Below are 14,304 nucleotides of genomic sequence, written 5' to 3' on the forward strand. Positions count from 1 at the left end.
CGCCGGGTATCTATATGAATGCAGGTTTCTTACTGGCTGAAAATGCAAATTACTGTTGTGTTTTTCCTGATTATTTTTAAACAGATATCAGACCGTGGCACACGGCAATAAAAGGACAGTATCTGACCCCCCCCCTTGATACAGAAAAACCACCTGATGTATGAACGGGTTTTTTTATTATGAGCATTAAACATGAAATAATAGGGACAGGAAGAAATCAAACGCGGCTTTACATTCTAAGAAGAGGAAGATAATAAAGATTATATCGAAAGGTACTATAAACTTTGCGGGAACCCAAGAATATTATCAATAAACTTGATATGGATCCTTTATAAAAAGATAAAGAGAAACGTAATATACCTTTTATCGATGTTTGCAGTCATCGATAGGATGGCATAATAAAATCAACATGAAATTGATATTGATGATTTATCAATCATCCGTGAAGTAACTCGTGATCAGTTTAAAAAAAAGATGAAAGTCTTTACTCATCTATTGATGCTAATATGACATGTATTAGGGCAATCCCTTTTTGTGTATTTGCTTTTTAATTGTATTCTTCGATTAAAGGGGGGCTGTAGGGGTCTATGCAGGCAATAAAAATAACACAGGCAAAGCAAGACAAAACGTCGATCATTATCAAACAAAAACATGTGTATTTGTGTTAGAAGTTAAACTGAATAGTGTTTTCCCCCAATAATACTTAACAATTTAGTTCATATGTTTGATCATGGAGGTAGAACCTCCATAGTTTTATTAATCAAACAAACAGGTGTGTGTGTTGGGGGGGACCATGGATCTAAAAAAATATCGAATAAAGGGTATTAAAGGAAATTATATAGCATTACATTAGTAGTATATTATGTAGACATCTATCCCGAGGATGAGATCAGTGTATAAAAGAGGTAATTTTGTTTTGGCCTGCTCGCATTCTCCCTAGCAGATTTTTTTTTTATTTATCAATGTGATATTAATAAGCAAGAAATTAAAAGATATGTAATTGATAAGCAAGAACTCGCAATATTTATGTATAAGTATAAAAAGAGTTTGTTACCCACTCCCTTTTCAAAGTCAAGTTCATGACCATAATTCACATTCTTTATTTGTGGTCTATCATATCCTGTCACGAAGCTAAATCATTGAGTTTATCGTGTTTATTGTAGGTCCCAAACAATGGAATATGATTCTCCAAATAATTCACAGTATATGTCTTCCTTTAGAAAAAAATGTCTTGTTAATGATTAGGAATTTTCACAGTTGATGGCGAATCAATCCATTACTTGTGCCATATTTACCCTTCACTTCAACGTGTGTAATTTTTTGCACTTTAAATGTTTGTTTTTCTTTTTCTTCTTTTTCATCTTTTCTTTTCCTACATTGAATCTATTACTAAAAGGAGATTTTGTGGAAAGCCACACAATTCATTTTGTATCTACTCGCATTTGATTTGTATTTCTTTGTATTTTTATTTCATTTGCGAAATATGCCAAATGTTCACCCCCCCCCCCCTTATATTTGTTGTGTAATCAAGTAACCTTGCTCAATCACGTAATGGTGAGCAAATTAAATGTGGTGATTATCGTGACTGTACTCGAATATCACGTCTTTATACTGAACAGTAAGAAAATAAATGTTAGCCTCGCTAGAACTAGACTTGATGACTTTAATTGCGGTTACGTATGAGTATGACACATGAAAACTAAAACAATATTATTGATTAACATTGATTATTTTTTTGCCATATTTCATTCAACACGTTCGCACGAAAAGCAGGTCAAGCAAGCCTGTTTTTTATTTAATGTTGTCATATTCATCGATTCATTATTTTTCAAAATTTTATTTCAACTTAGATTTTTTTTTTACTTTTACTTCATTTTTAATATTGTTTTATTTCTTTATCTGTTTTTTTTTGTTTGTCATTCTTTATATTTTTGTGTGCGTGTGCGTGATGGGGACAGGGCCCACAGGGGTATCATTTTAACTTTAAGTAATGGGTTCTCGTCTGCCATGGAAATAGAACGGATGGACATTTTCGACCTTCAGAAAATTGAGAAAAAGAAAAAAAAGCTGGCAACGTGCTATTTTCGTGGGTGGGGGGCGATTTCACATGTACCATTTTTTTAGGCTTGATTAGATCATGTATATGAAATATGCTGCTATGAAGAACATTATGCACCGAACCGGGAATCGAACCTCAGAATACGATAGATTTAAACCTGGTTCAGCAGTCGAGAAAGAAAACAAAGATATTAGATATTATGTATCAACATGTGTTTATAAGATTCATTAATAGCCCTGTTAACAAAATGTCCAAGCAACAACATGTTCATGGCCATACGATCTTCTTCCGCATTATACTGTGTACTAACCCGACACCGTTCATGATCGTTACCAAACTATTTCCATTTGTAATTGTTTACATTTTCACGCTTGCGGAATTTATATCCGTCAAATACTTTGATTTTATGTTTGCGTGTGTATGTTCGCGGTTTTTTTTTTATCCAGAAACGGCCACGGAATCAATTATATAAGTTATTATCATTTACCATTGGGAAATGGTCCACCACTTTTTCATTGCTAAGTGTGTGCTCTCAAATAAATAACTAAGTCAAGGGCAAACTAAATTTATTTTATTCATTCCATAATTGATATTGTTTGAATATTGTGTTTGTTATTTTATGCCTGATGGACATACAAACTTCCACTGATTAGTCACGTTTGATTACAAATGGATTAATCATGACTCAAAGAAGGACTGCGCTATTAGGAGCAGGGGCGATCGCCCCTTTTTGAAAAGGGAAGAAATGTAGGCAATTGGTATAACCATGGACCTATTACGGAGTAGGTCAATGTTATAACAGGGAGAAAGGTGAAAAATGGTTTCCGAGATTGAGTAACGCGATATACTTCCAACATCAGGCCTACTCATGTTAGTATTTAAAGGTCAAGTCCACCTCAGAAAAATGTTGATTTGAATCAATAGAGAAAAATCAGACAAGCACAATGCTGAAGATTTCATCAAAATCGGATGTAAAATAAGAAAGTTATGACATTTCAAAGTTTCGCTTATTTTTAAAAAATATTTATATGAACGAGCCAGTTACATCCAAATGAGAGAGTCGATGATGTCACTCACTCACTATTTCTTTTGTTTTTTATTGTTTGAATTATACAATATTTCAATTTTTACGAATTTGAAGATTAGGACCTCCTTGCCTGAAGCACAAAATGTTAAAATAATGGAATTCCACGTGTTCAGGGAGGAATGAAACTTCATTTCACATGACAATGACGAGAAAATAAAAATATTTCATATTTCAAACAATAAAAAACAATAGAAATAGTGAGTGAGTGACATCATCGACTCTCTCATTTGGATGTAACTGGCTCGTTCATCATGTTCATATAACTGTTTTGTGAAATGAAGCAAAACTTTAAAATGTCATAACTTTCTTATATTACATCCGATTTTGATGAAATTTTCAGTGTTATTATCATCGGATTTTTCTCTTTTTATTCAAAACAACTTTTTGTTGGGGTGGACTTGTCCGTCAAACATATGATCGATTTTTTATTTTAAGTTAAGAGTTATGCAACCTAGAAAGCTTTTTGGCGCGCTACTTTTGTCTCTTACTCTCAGATTTGACCAAGGGCTACCTTTTAGTTGTTACCCTGATTCGAGCCAATTTTGACAGTACATTGGGTCATTTAACTCGATTCGGAATCCGTGTCACTCATCTCGGAAGTCCGGGTCGTTTTGGCCCCGTCAGGGACTTAGCCCAGCAAGCCCAGTTCCTTGGTCAAATTTGACTCTGATTGGGTCAAATATGACCCGGCATGAATAAGAGTTGCACCTGGATCAACGGTGATCATGATGATCTCGATATGTAAAAATGAATATTCGATTGAATGCAGTAATCGTAACAATATTGGAGCCATACGGGGGTGGCTGTACCACACCGAGTATTTCGTAAGGTAGGGGGGGGGGGGGGGGGGTTAACGACAAAAAACATAAAGCTTATTGCGAGTTCTTTAAGAATATTGGCAGTTCTTTGATAGCGCATTGCAGAAAGCTAACCATGTCCCTATGAAGTTTTAATAAAAAGAAGAAAATTAAGAAATAAAGTACAATGAACAGGATGGAGTACAGATATGACCCACACTTAAAAGTCGAAATTGAAAAATTATTTTTTCACAAGTTTATTTTGTTGTGTTCTGTCTTGTTGACAACAACCCCTCTCTAATGAGTCATGTTAAAAGTGTGCTGTGTACAATAGCTATCGCTGTGTAAACGCTGTTTGGAATTTCAAGCACGTTGAAGCCCTTCACTCTAACACATATTGTTTAAACTTTTTTAACAAGCTGTTTAATACACCGCGTATATGTACGATACATTTTCTTTTCACTTGTCATTTTCTTTCCACAGGTATTTTTCTTTCTACTTGTATTTTTCTTTCATTCTTTTCATTCTTTTTCTTTCTTTGTTTCTCCTGTCTGTGTATGCTGTAATTTTCATTGCTTTTAACATGTTTAAGAACCATTGGGATGACCTTGCTCCCCTTGGAGCGCTGTTTCTGCTCAAGGCTGTGCTTACAGACAAACAAAGTACGCAATGAAATGAGAAGGAATGTGCCACCAGTAAAAATCTAAATAATCCGTCAATCATATAGGTACGGTCCCTCGGATTAGTTAAAATGCGAACGTAACAACGGAAAGTAAATGAATAAAAGCAACTACAACATTATGATGTTGAAGCTGCTATTTGATAATACATGATTCAAAACTAGACTATGTGCTTTATTAAATTGTCTCCATGTAAAAATGTTATTCTATTTTTTATTTTATTTGTTTATTTCAGGGTTATTGTTGGTGCGCCGAGATATCAAACAGAGGAATTGGATGTAACACGAGGGGGCGCCCTATTCAGATGTCCTCTGATGTCATTAACCAATCCAGGGGAGTGTGAGGAACTATCAGCTTTTAACTCGCTAGGTAAGACCACAAAAGTGAAAACAAAACTAAATATACAGAATCAAATCTAATACTCAAGATGACGGAAGGATTGCTGTGTAGGCGTTAGGGAAGAAAAAGGAGATGAAAAGAAGCTGGAAGGAGAAAAGGGGAGAAGAAGACGGAGAGGCAAAAAAAATCAGAAAAAAAGAATAAGGATAGAAGATTGAGGAGGATTTAAAGAAGGGAAAAGAAGAAAGAATCGTGAAAATTGAAGGGCAAGAATACGATGAAGAGTAAGACGACGACGAAAAAGATGCAGACGAGGACGGAAGAAGAAGAATACGAAGGATAAGAAGAAGAGAAGAAGAAGAAGAAGAGGAAGAGAAGAAGAAGAAGAAGAAAGAGAAGAAGAAGAGAAAGAGAAGAGGAAAATGGAAGAAGGGAGGACAAAAGAAGAAGAATAAGAAGAAGGAAGAAGGGAGAAGAACGAAAAAAATGAATAGGAGGAAGAAAGGTTTATCAAACACATTTGATGGTTGATTGCCGAAATTATAACACATATTTTCGATTTAAAAACTCCCAATATATATATATACACATGTAATATATAATTATCATATTATTGTATGGCGCTATTTATCATGTTATAACTCCAAAATTCAAGTTAATTTGAAAGAACAAAATACTTGGCATGGTGGCTCAGTGGTAGAGCGCCTGCCTCGTGGACGGGAGGTCGTGGGTTCAATCCCTGGCCGAGTCATACTAAAGACTTTTTTTTAATTAGGACCGTCGGCCTTCTTGCTAGGCGCTTATCATTTAAATTGGAGAAGGGTTATACCAACCTATTATGTTATGCAGGGCCAGATGGTAGACCAGTTTCCTAAGTTGCTAAAGTGGCTTCCCTGGGTAAATAAAACGTTTTCATCATGTATTATTGTTGATTTATTTATTTTCCACACAGGCAATGAATTCAACGAAGAGGGTAACCGCATTGCCAACAAATCGGGTCAGTGGTTTGGTGCTAGTGTAAAAAGTGCTGGTGAAAATGGAAAAATTTTGGTGAGTGTATTATATGCATATGCAAATTTTGATTTCTGGAAATTAATTTAGTATCAAATGTAAAAAAAATAATATGTAAAGTATGTGTAAATGAATGTAAAGTGATACCTCTAAGATATAGACAAGATGTGTTTTGAAAGGGAAACTATCTTAAAGATTTATACACGTTGGAATTTGAGAATTGCACCAAATAATCTTGAAACAAAATGCATTAGCACCAATATATCAAATTGTTCACGGTGTTATATGCTTACTGTGCTTGTGATCCCTTGTTAACACGGGTGACAGGTGTGGATTTTACAAGTATTTGTCATTTGCATTTCTGAGCTTTACACTTTACCCGACACTGTACCCTATCCATCGTTTGATTTCAAATTCACAATTTATAAATTCTAAAATTATTTTCAAAAATCGGATTGGCTAGGAACGCAGAAGACCATGCCCCTTCCTGACAATCACACTTTTTGTTTACCTTGTCAAGATTTTTTTACCGTTCACAGCCGCGCGTGGGGAATGTCAATTCGTTTTCATCCCTTCAATGAGTTAGATGTGAACAACAATAACAGAAACCCTTCAAATTTCAAATTCAAATTAGAATTGTCGTACATATACTTTTTTGTCGTTCTGTTCGTCAAAGTCAAAGTGTTAATTATTATTATTGATGCCGTTTATCTTTATCTAAAACATGTTTCCTTACTTTTCGTTTGTGTGTTTGTTGCCATACAGGCATGCCGTCCGCTCTACACGTGGTTCATTCAACCAGAGGGGGGTACCAAATCTAAACGGGAGCCGATAGGGGGGTGTTTTATCGCCACCTCAGACTTCTCCAATATAGAGCTGTATGAGCCATGCAGAAGCACTCAACGTAAGTACATGGTTCAAGTTCAAGTTTAATTTGTACAAAAAACCCCAGACATATAAGTCTAAAAATCAATAAACAGATAATACAAAAGGATAAATGTATAACATGTATGAGAGGTTTTCGAGGACCCCTTAATAGCAAAGTTTGTGAGTGGGGCCCTACAATAAATGAGATGTAAAAATTGAAGGAACATATACTGTTCATAATAAGAATAGAATACTGATATGTACAGATAAAAACAGAGATGAGCAAAAACAAATGTGCAACGCATACACACACACACACACACCCACACACGACTAGGCTGACCAGCTACATGATAACTCGTACTAGTTTTATAGAAGAACATTTCCTATACTAGATTTAAACCCAGATTATCAAAGCGATATCATTTACAATTTACTTTAAACCGATAACATGGATAAAGAGTTGTGCAGTTCCTAATATCAGCAGGCAACCGGTTAAGAATTCAAGGAAACATTAGTTCTTACATAAGGTCGGTGGATGAAGTTTTGTTGACGTGTATTGTAATTATGTATTTGGTCAAGAACTTGTTGGTATGGTGTCGACTGCATTCATGGCGTGCGACAATCTCATCATGTCGACATTCTATCAAATGTTACTGTCGTGAGGTCGACATAATCTTTGAAAGTCGACTTGACAAGATACCGCATGTAGCCATGTATACATGCGTTTTTGTAAAAGTCGACATTTTTTCTAAAAGATTCAATAAACATGACAAATAAAATACTGAATTGGAAAAAAAAGATCTTGTAAAAATGGCTTGCAATAGTCAGGTTATCTTTCATAATGATTCCATAATCGATTCGTATTATTTTTCAGAGTCCGAGCAAAGTACTTTCGGTGTAACGCATTGTGAGGCAGGGATTTCAGCTGATATTTCTTCGGTGAGATCCCTCTATTCCATTGACGGTGACGTCACGGGTTCATAGTCTGAATTATTGCATTCTTACCTATATTGTCAAGTTGCGAACTGAATAGAGTGAAATTCACATTGTTTGCTTTACAATTATTGTGGCAATACTTATATGATGTAAAAGGGGGGAAAGGTTCCAGGTGACCGTTTCATAAAGCTGTTCGTAAGTTAAGAGCGACTTTAAGAACGACTGGTGATCCTTTCTTGTGGTAAATGGTATATTCATTGGAGATGGTTACGCGCGAAAGAAAGGTTCACACAGTCGTGCGTAAAGTCATTCGTATCTTACGAACAGCTTTATGAAACACCCACCAGGAATGATCTTGTAGTGGGCATATAATAAATTTCGGCATGACATTTTAAAATTCCTGATATCATACATTCCACTAGGGAATATTGATGGTATCTGTACAATCAATAGGTCGATCAAAAGCAGGTAAATACCTCTGTGTGATAAAAGTGTGCATTAATACACCTTTTTCAATTTTACTTTAAAAAATGCAAAGCGCGCCCATGTCAAGATTGGTCGCTTCGCTCTCTCGCTTTTGACTTTTTTTTCGAAAAAATATTATGCGTCTTGTCCCTCCCCCAGGAAACAAAAAAAATCTACTTATGGCCATGCTTGAGAGCGAGAGAAGCTGCCGGGGGGGGGGGGCATGGCAGTTACAGCATTTGAATTGAACGATTTCGCGCATCACATTTTCCTGGGTTGTCTGAAGACATGTTCACTATTTCAATGTATATAATTGGGGCTCCCTGAACCGGGAAATCATTGCCTATTAATGTTAAAAGAAACTGAAATCCTAATGAAAGGGCCGAACTGTTAGTAAAAGCAATTAATTTTCTGCTAGGGCCTTAACAGTTTTTATGTTTAAAATGATGAGCTGAATATAGGACCTTTTGGCTTTTTTTGATACATATTTATAACAACTTTATTGTCCAGGCACCGTGCCACTGATCAAAGCAAAATATACATTGTATTCCCGATTCAACCTCTTTTTTTCTTTTAAGAAATATCATGGACAAAATGTCATGTTTCAATGAATGCGATCGAATGTGGTTTTTTTTTCGATTACCTCCCGAACAGGATGAGATATTAATCGGCGCCCCCGGAAGTTTCTTTTGGCAAGGTAAGCAAGATAAATGTAATGTTGCTGTGTTTTTAATGATATTCCCAGGCAGATAAATATGTTGAAAATTCTCGGTGGAAATGTTTGCCTGAAACACAGGTGGCATGTTTTCGGGATTACCTTTATCATTAAAAGGAGATGGGGGAAGTGGGATGGTCGGTGCGAGTAGTTGCTGAGAGTAGTATGTTAACGTTGTTAACGAATAGAGGGTAGCAAATGGAAGACATAGTCTGCAAGTACAGACTCGTATTTGACGCTCTAACCAATAACAGGTCTAGAGTAAAGACTAAAATCCAAAAGCTCTGTCTGTCAAATCAGAGAGCCAACCACAGTACACAGTGAATATAGTCTCACTATTTCAGACTCTGTATTGCTTACTATGCGAATTGCGACGCCAAGGGTCTGTGCATGCAGACTAGGGTATATAGACAAGGGGTAGAGAAATAGTCTGCTGTGCAAACCCTTCACTCGAGTTAAGGGTCTGAATGTGCAGCCCACTCATGTCATGTGTACGGAAGGCCCTCTCAGCAAGTTTTGTATGTGCTAGTCTTTGCGTGGAGACACACTTGCTGATCAAAGTTTCAATCAGGGTCTGTGCCTGCAGACTAGTAGAGAAACGGAGGACGGAGAGACAGGAGAGGGGTAAAAAAGAATCAAGAGGATTTAACAATGTGTATTAATCGATGAATCAATTTTTAACTCCGCGTGATTGATTAAATCAATGTACGGTTAAACGAATGCGAGTTAGAGTCAATTAAACAAACAATTCGAGGAAAAAAATAGGAAATGAAATCTTGTGAATATAATTGAAATAACAAAAAAGAAAGAAGAAACGAAAGACAGAGCGTGGGCGTGTGTGTGTGTGTGTGTGTATGAGAGGGGGGGGGGGGGGTAGGGTAGTGAGAGGGGGGGAGAGGGGGGGATAAGTATGAATTTAGATTGATATCATGAAAATTCTTGCATTCTAATTCATCTCATGCTTATTCAGATTTTTTAAACATTCTCTCCTCTTCTTTCCATCAAGGACAAATATGGGTGGCAAATACAGATCTTCAAGGCGAGAGGCGAACGAATGAAGGACCAACGTTTTTTGACGACAGCTACCGAGGTTTGTTCTTTTTTTTGCGTTGTTCTGCCATGGAGCAAGGGTGTTCGTATATTTTCTACGTTTAAACACGTGCTAGATAACAAATTCAATGTACATTCTACAAAGTAAGGTTCTTCAACCAGCACTTAAAAGTGACTGTCTTTGGGGTGCTGATTTTCAGCTCTTCAGGTTTAAAAATGACTGTACTTTCCATTGTTTTAACACCTCAAATGCTGAAAATCAGCTACATAATTGCAGTCATTATTAAGCTCCTAAAGTGCTAAATCTAGCATTTTTCGAGCTATCAAGGAATGGAAGGGTGATGGTTAGAGGCTAGGAAGAATGTAGGAGAGCTGAGTCATGCAGGATATTGCCTTGTAAATTGGGGCAAGTGGACTATAACCTACTGTCAAAGTACAAACCCCAGCGTCAAAGTACAAACCCCAGCGTGATACATGATGAATTTGAATAGGCTTTCAATACAGAAAAAATTTGTGAAATTTCGATGATTCAGAACAGAATGATTACTATGATCGTGTAAATTTCACTTCATTTGTATGAGAAATTGACAAGAGTATAATAAGGACAGTGATGATCCCTACCATTGGCGGATCCGGAGAGGAGCACATCCGGACCGCCCCCCCCCCCCTTTGAGAGGCGCAATATTTTTTTTTTGATGAAATATATGCCATGGATACGCAAGTGAGGACCTTTTAATTCTTGCATGCCATTTTTTTCCTGGAATAACATTGCTTTGATTTGTGAGTAAAAACCTTGGGGTTTTTTTTGCTCGTCAATTTTTTTTCTTACACCAAAATACCCCCCCCCCCTTTGAAAATCATGGATCGCCCCTGACCCCTATGCAGCTTTGCGATTATGGGAACATAAGGGACTTTACGATTTCGGATGGGATCCTTCTTGACTGCGGATGGAGCCAAGGACAAAATCAAAAGAGACAGATTACTCCACTGTGTACTGTAAATATCAACTCCCTCTTATCAATTTTGATTTGTCATAATCTTCTCTAATCAGGATATGCAGTAGCTTTCGGAGATTTCAAAGGCGATCCTAGACCCGAGTATGCTGTTGGAATACCTCGTGCAAGAGGCGCTTTCGGGATGGTAACTAGTTTGGTTTTATTTTGTCAAATAAAGCAGTCTGTCTTTTTTAGAACTTCATACTTTCGTAGTGTGAAGATAAAGATAACGAATCATATACTTCCAAAACACTCTCACATCCTTCCACACTGCACATAGTGTGAACTATGACTTGTGAGCACTAGCGTACCTACGGGGGGCAGGGGGCAGACTGCCTCCCCTGACGAGTCGCAACCCATTGAAGGTACCTATCCCTGCCCCCCCCCCCCCCACTGACGAGAAGTTGAAGACCTTTTTTTTTTTGCTTGTCATTTTTTTTCTGCTGTGTGAAATGTCCTTTATATCCGGTTTAGACCTTTTTTTCTGGTACGAAATCCTTTATCTGTGGTTGAAGACCTTTTTTTTTTTTTGGCGTACGATTTTGCCCCCCCCCCCCGTGAAAAATCCTAGGTACGCCACTGCTTGTGAGGGTGTGATTCATACTGTTAAAGTGCTCAAATGTTACAGTGTGAAGATGATTTCATGTTATGTACACCTCTACTCTGTGTGTGATCTCAATGTGTTTAAAAAGCAGAGGATATTAAGATATGTGGTTCACATTGTTGAAACGTTCGGGTGGGTGTTGCATTAAGCTGTTCGTTACTTAAGAGCGACTGGTGAACCTTTCTTGTACAATAAATGGTATACAAAAAATGGTCATTGACGATGGTTTAGCGCATGAGAAAGGTTTAAAACAGTCGTTATCGATGTCGCTCGAAACTTACCTACAGCTTTATGAAACACCATTCGGATTTAACAATGTAAAGGTGTTTCAGTTTTTCACATAATTTACATTGTGTCCCACACTTCAAACACACTGTGGGGGCGAACTGTGGAACAAACTGTGGGACACTGTGTTCTCCTAAACAGAGAAATGCGAGAAATTTTCAGAATTAAAAAAAAATTAAGGTAAACATAATACCGGGTTATTTAACTTTTACTTATAGGTATCCATCTTCGACTCGTCAATGAACGCCTACTTGAACATTACAGGAAGCCAGGTCGGTGCCTACTTCGGTCATACCCTGGTCGTCTCCGATTTCAATGATGACGGCTTGGTGGACCTCGTTGTCAGTGCGCCGTTCTTCATCGACGAGGAAAAGACCACCAATGGATGGGATATCGGCCGAGTGAGGATATTCTACAACGATGGAAATGTAAGCATGTTGATTTATATATTATCACGTACGTTTCTCACTCTAGTTGGAATAGGGACTTTTCGCTTTTATGACACGGTAATTGAAAATGGAATTAAGGTCACAATGGAGAACTGAGAGGCTTTTGTCGAAAGTTGGTGGGCTGGGACAGCAGATCGTGCGAAGATTTGCCGCGGAAGAACAACTGCCACTATCGTACCTACGGGGGCAGGGGGTGGCAGTCTGCCCCCCCCGACGAGCCACAACCCATGCAAAGGACGTATCCCTGCCCCCCCCAACGAGCTTGAAAGATCTTTTTGCCCCCTGATGAGCGTGAAGAACTTTATTGCCCCCCCCCCTGACGAGCTTGAAGACCTTTTTTTGGTACAAAATCTTTTATTTCTGATTGAAGACCTTTTTTTTTGGCTTGTCAAATTTTTGGGCGGACGTTTTTGCCCCCCCCCCTCCCTGTGGAAAATCCTAGGTACGCCACTGACAATTGCAAATATGTCGTTGTCCAGAGTCAAGAGATTCTGATGCTGTCCCGGTCAATCAACTTTCGACAAAAGCCTCTCAGCTCTCCATTGTGATTTGACTTGCCGCATTTTTAAAAGGAATTGGGGCGCTGTTTGAGAGATTCCTCTTAGGAAATGCGAAAAGTCCGTATGTAAGTTACATTGTCTGCGCCGCTGCTTTTAGCAGGAATTTCGCTAGAAAGAAGCAATGCGCGTCTTTTCATACCAGCTTTCATATAATATTCCTCAATGGTTTGTCTATGATGAAGGATAATGAAAGGCCGCAAGCTGCGTGGGGCAATCCCGCGTGAAAGATGCTGCTCGGACTTTTGACAGGATACCTCAAATGTGAGGGAAGAGGGATGAATGCGGTCTAACATTTCAAAAATATAGACAGGAAATGAAAAACGAATTAAGAGAGCGAAAATATAACTATTTCTTTAACAGAAGAATCGTGCACTACGCCTGTGCATTATAACTTGAAACTCTTCAACTTTTGTATTTCACATTTTGATATGCACTGATTGTTCGGTATATGAAATATATGATTTACGTCGGGAAGACGGAGTAGAAGGGGGGATGAATTTTCACTTTTCCATCAGGTTTTGTGATGATTCTAAAAAAATTCGTTACTACTTTGTCCAAAGTTACGCTGAGTAATTGTTCCTTGAGAGTCATAGAAATAACTGAAATATGATTAAAGATTACAAATGTCGGGGGGGGGGGGATTTGTGTAATTTTCTGTTCTTTTTCGTCTCAAATCTCCTATTGCCGTTATACCCCTATCCAGGCTGGTTTCTCCGAAGGGACGACTATCCAGGGTTACAAAGTGAGTTCTCGATTTGGATACAGCATGGCTGCCCTCAACGATGTCAACCAAGATGGATATAATGGTAATATTATCCGATATTCATAGAATAATGCTATGACTTACTTCCTATTTTCTTCTTAGGAGCGGGTGTGAGATCAGTTGTGTATTGATATAATGATAGTACAATAAAAATCTGAGAAAATTACCATTCATTGAACCCCCATACGATTTGTAGAAATGCTGTTCGCATACGACGTGACAAATTAAATGACTAAAATTCTAATATATTTTGTATTTTGTGGTGGGTTTCCCCCAAACCTTTGCCAATATTTTAAAATTATTTTAACGCCATTTTTACAATACCCCTTTTGTCGTGGTTAACTTCCCCCTTTAATGTCTGGTTTGTTGGCAAAGCGGGAATTGTTCAGATTGGGGGGAAAAACATAATAATTACATTTCCTTTTTCTTCATTAAAATTGTAATTGTATTTTGTTAATTGTTGGTTTCATTCTGTTCAGTACAAGCCACGAGTTGATACCATTCCCTTTGCCCTTTGAAAAAGAGACGGCATTCTGGTTGGTATATTGCTGCGTTTGTATATTGAAAAGTTATTTCACTACAACTAATGCATAAAACATTTAAATGTTATTATATTTATGCTGGATATTGAGCAATTCA

General features: G+C 37.5%; 1 pseudogene; it reads left to right on the forward strand.

Annotated features, from left to right (window-relative positions):
- Positions 1 to 14,304, forward strand: part of LOC121426115 — a 55,104-nt pseudogene that overhangs the window by 21,887 nt on the left and 18,913 nt on the right.

Source organism: Lytechinus variegatus, chromosome 13 (assembly GCF_018143015.1).
Source record: "Lytechinus variegatus isolate NC3 chromosome 13, Lvar_3.0, whole genome shotgun sequence".
Lineage (NCBI taxonomy): Eukaryota > Metazoa > Echinodermata > Echinoidea > Temnopleuroida > Toxopneustidae > Lytechinus > Lytechinus variegatus.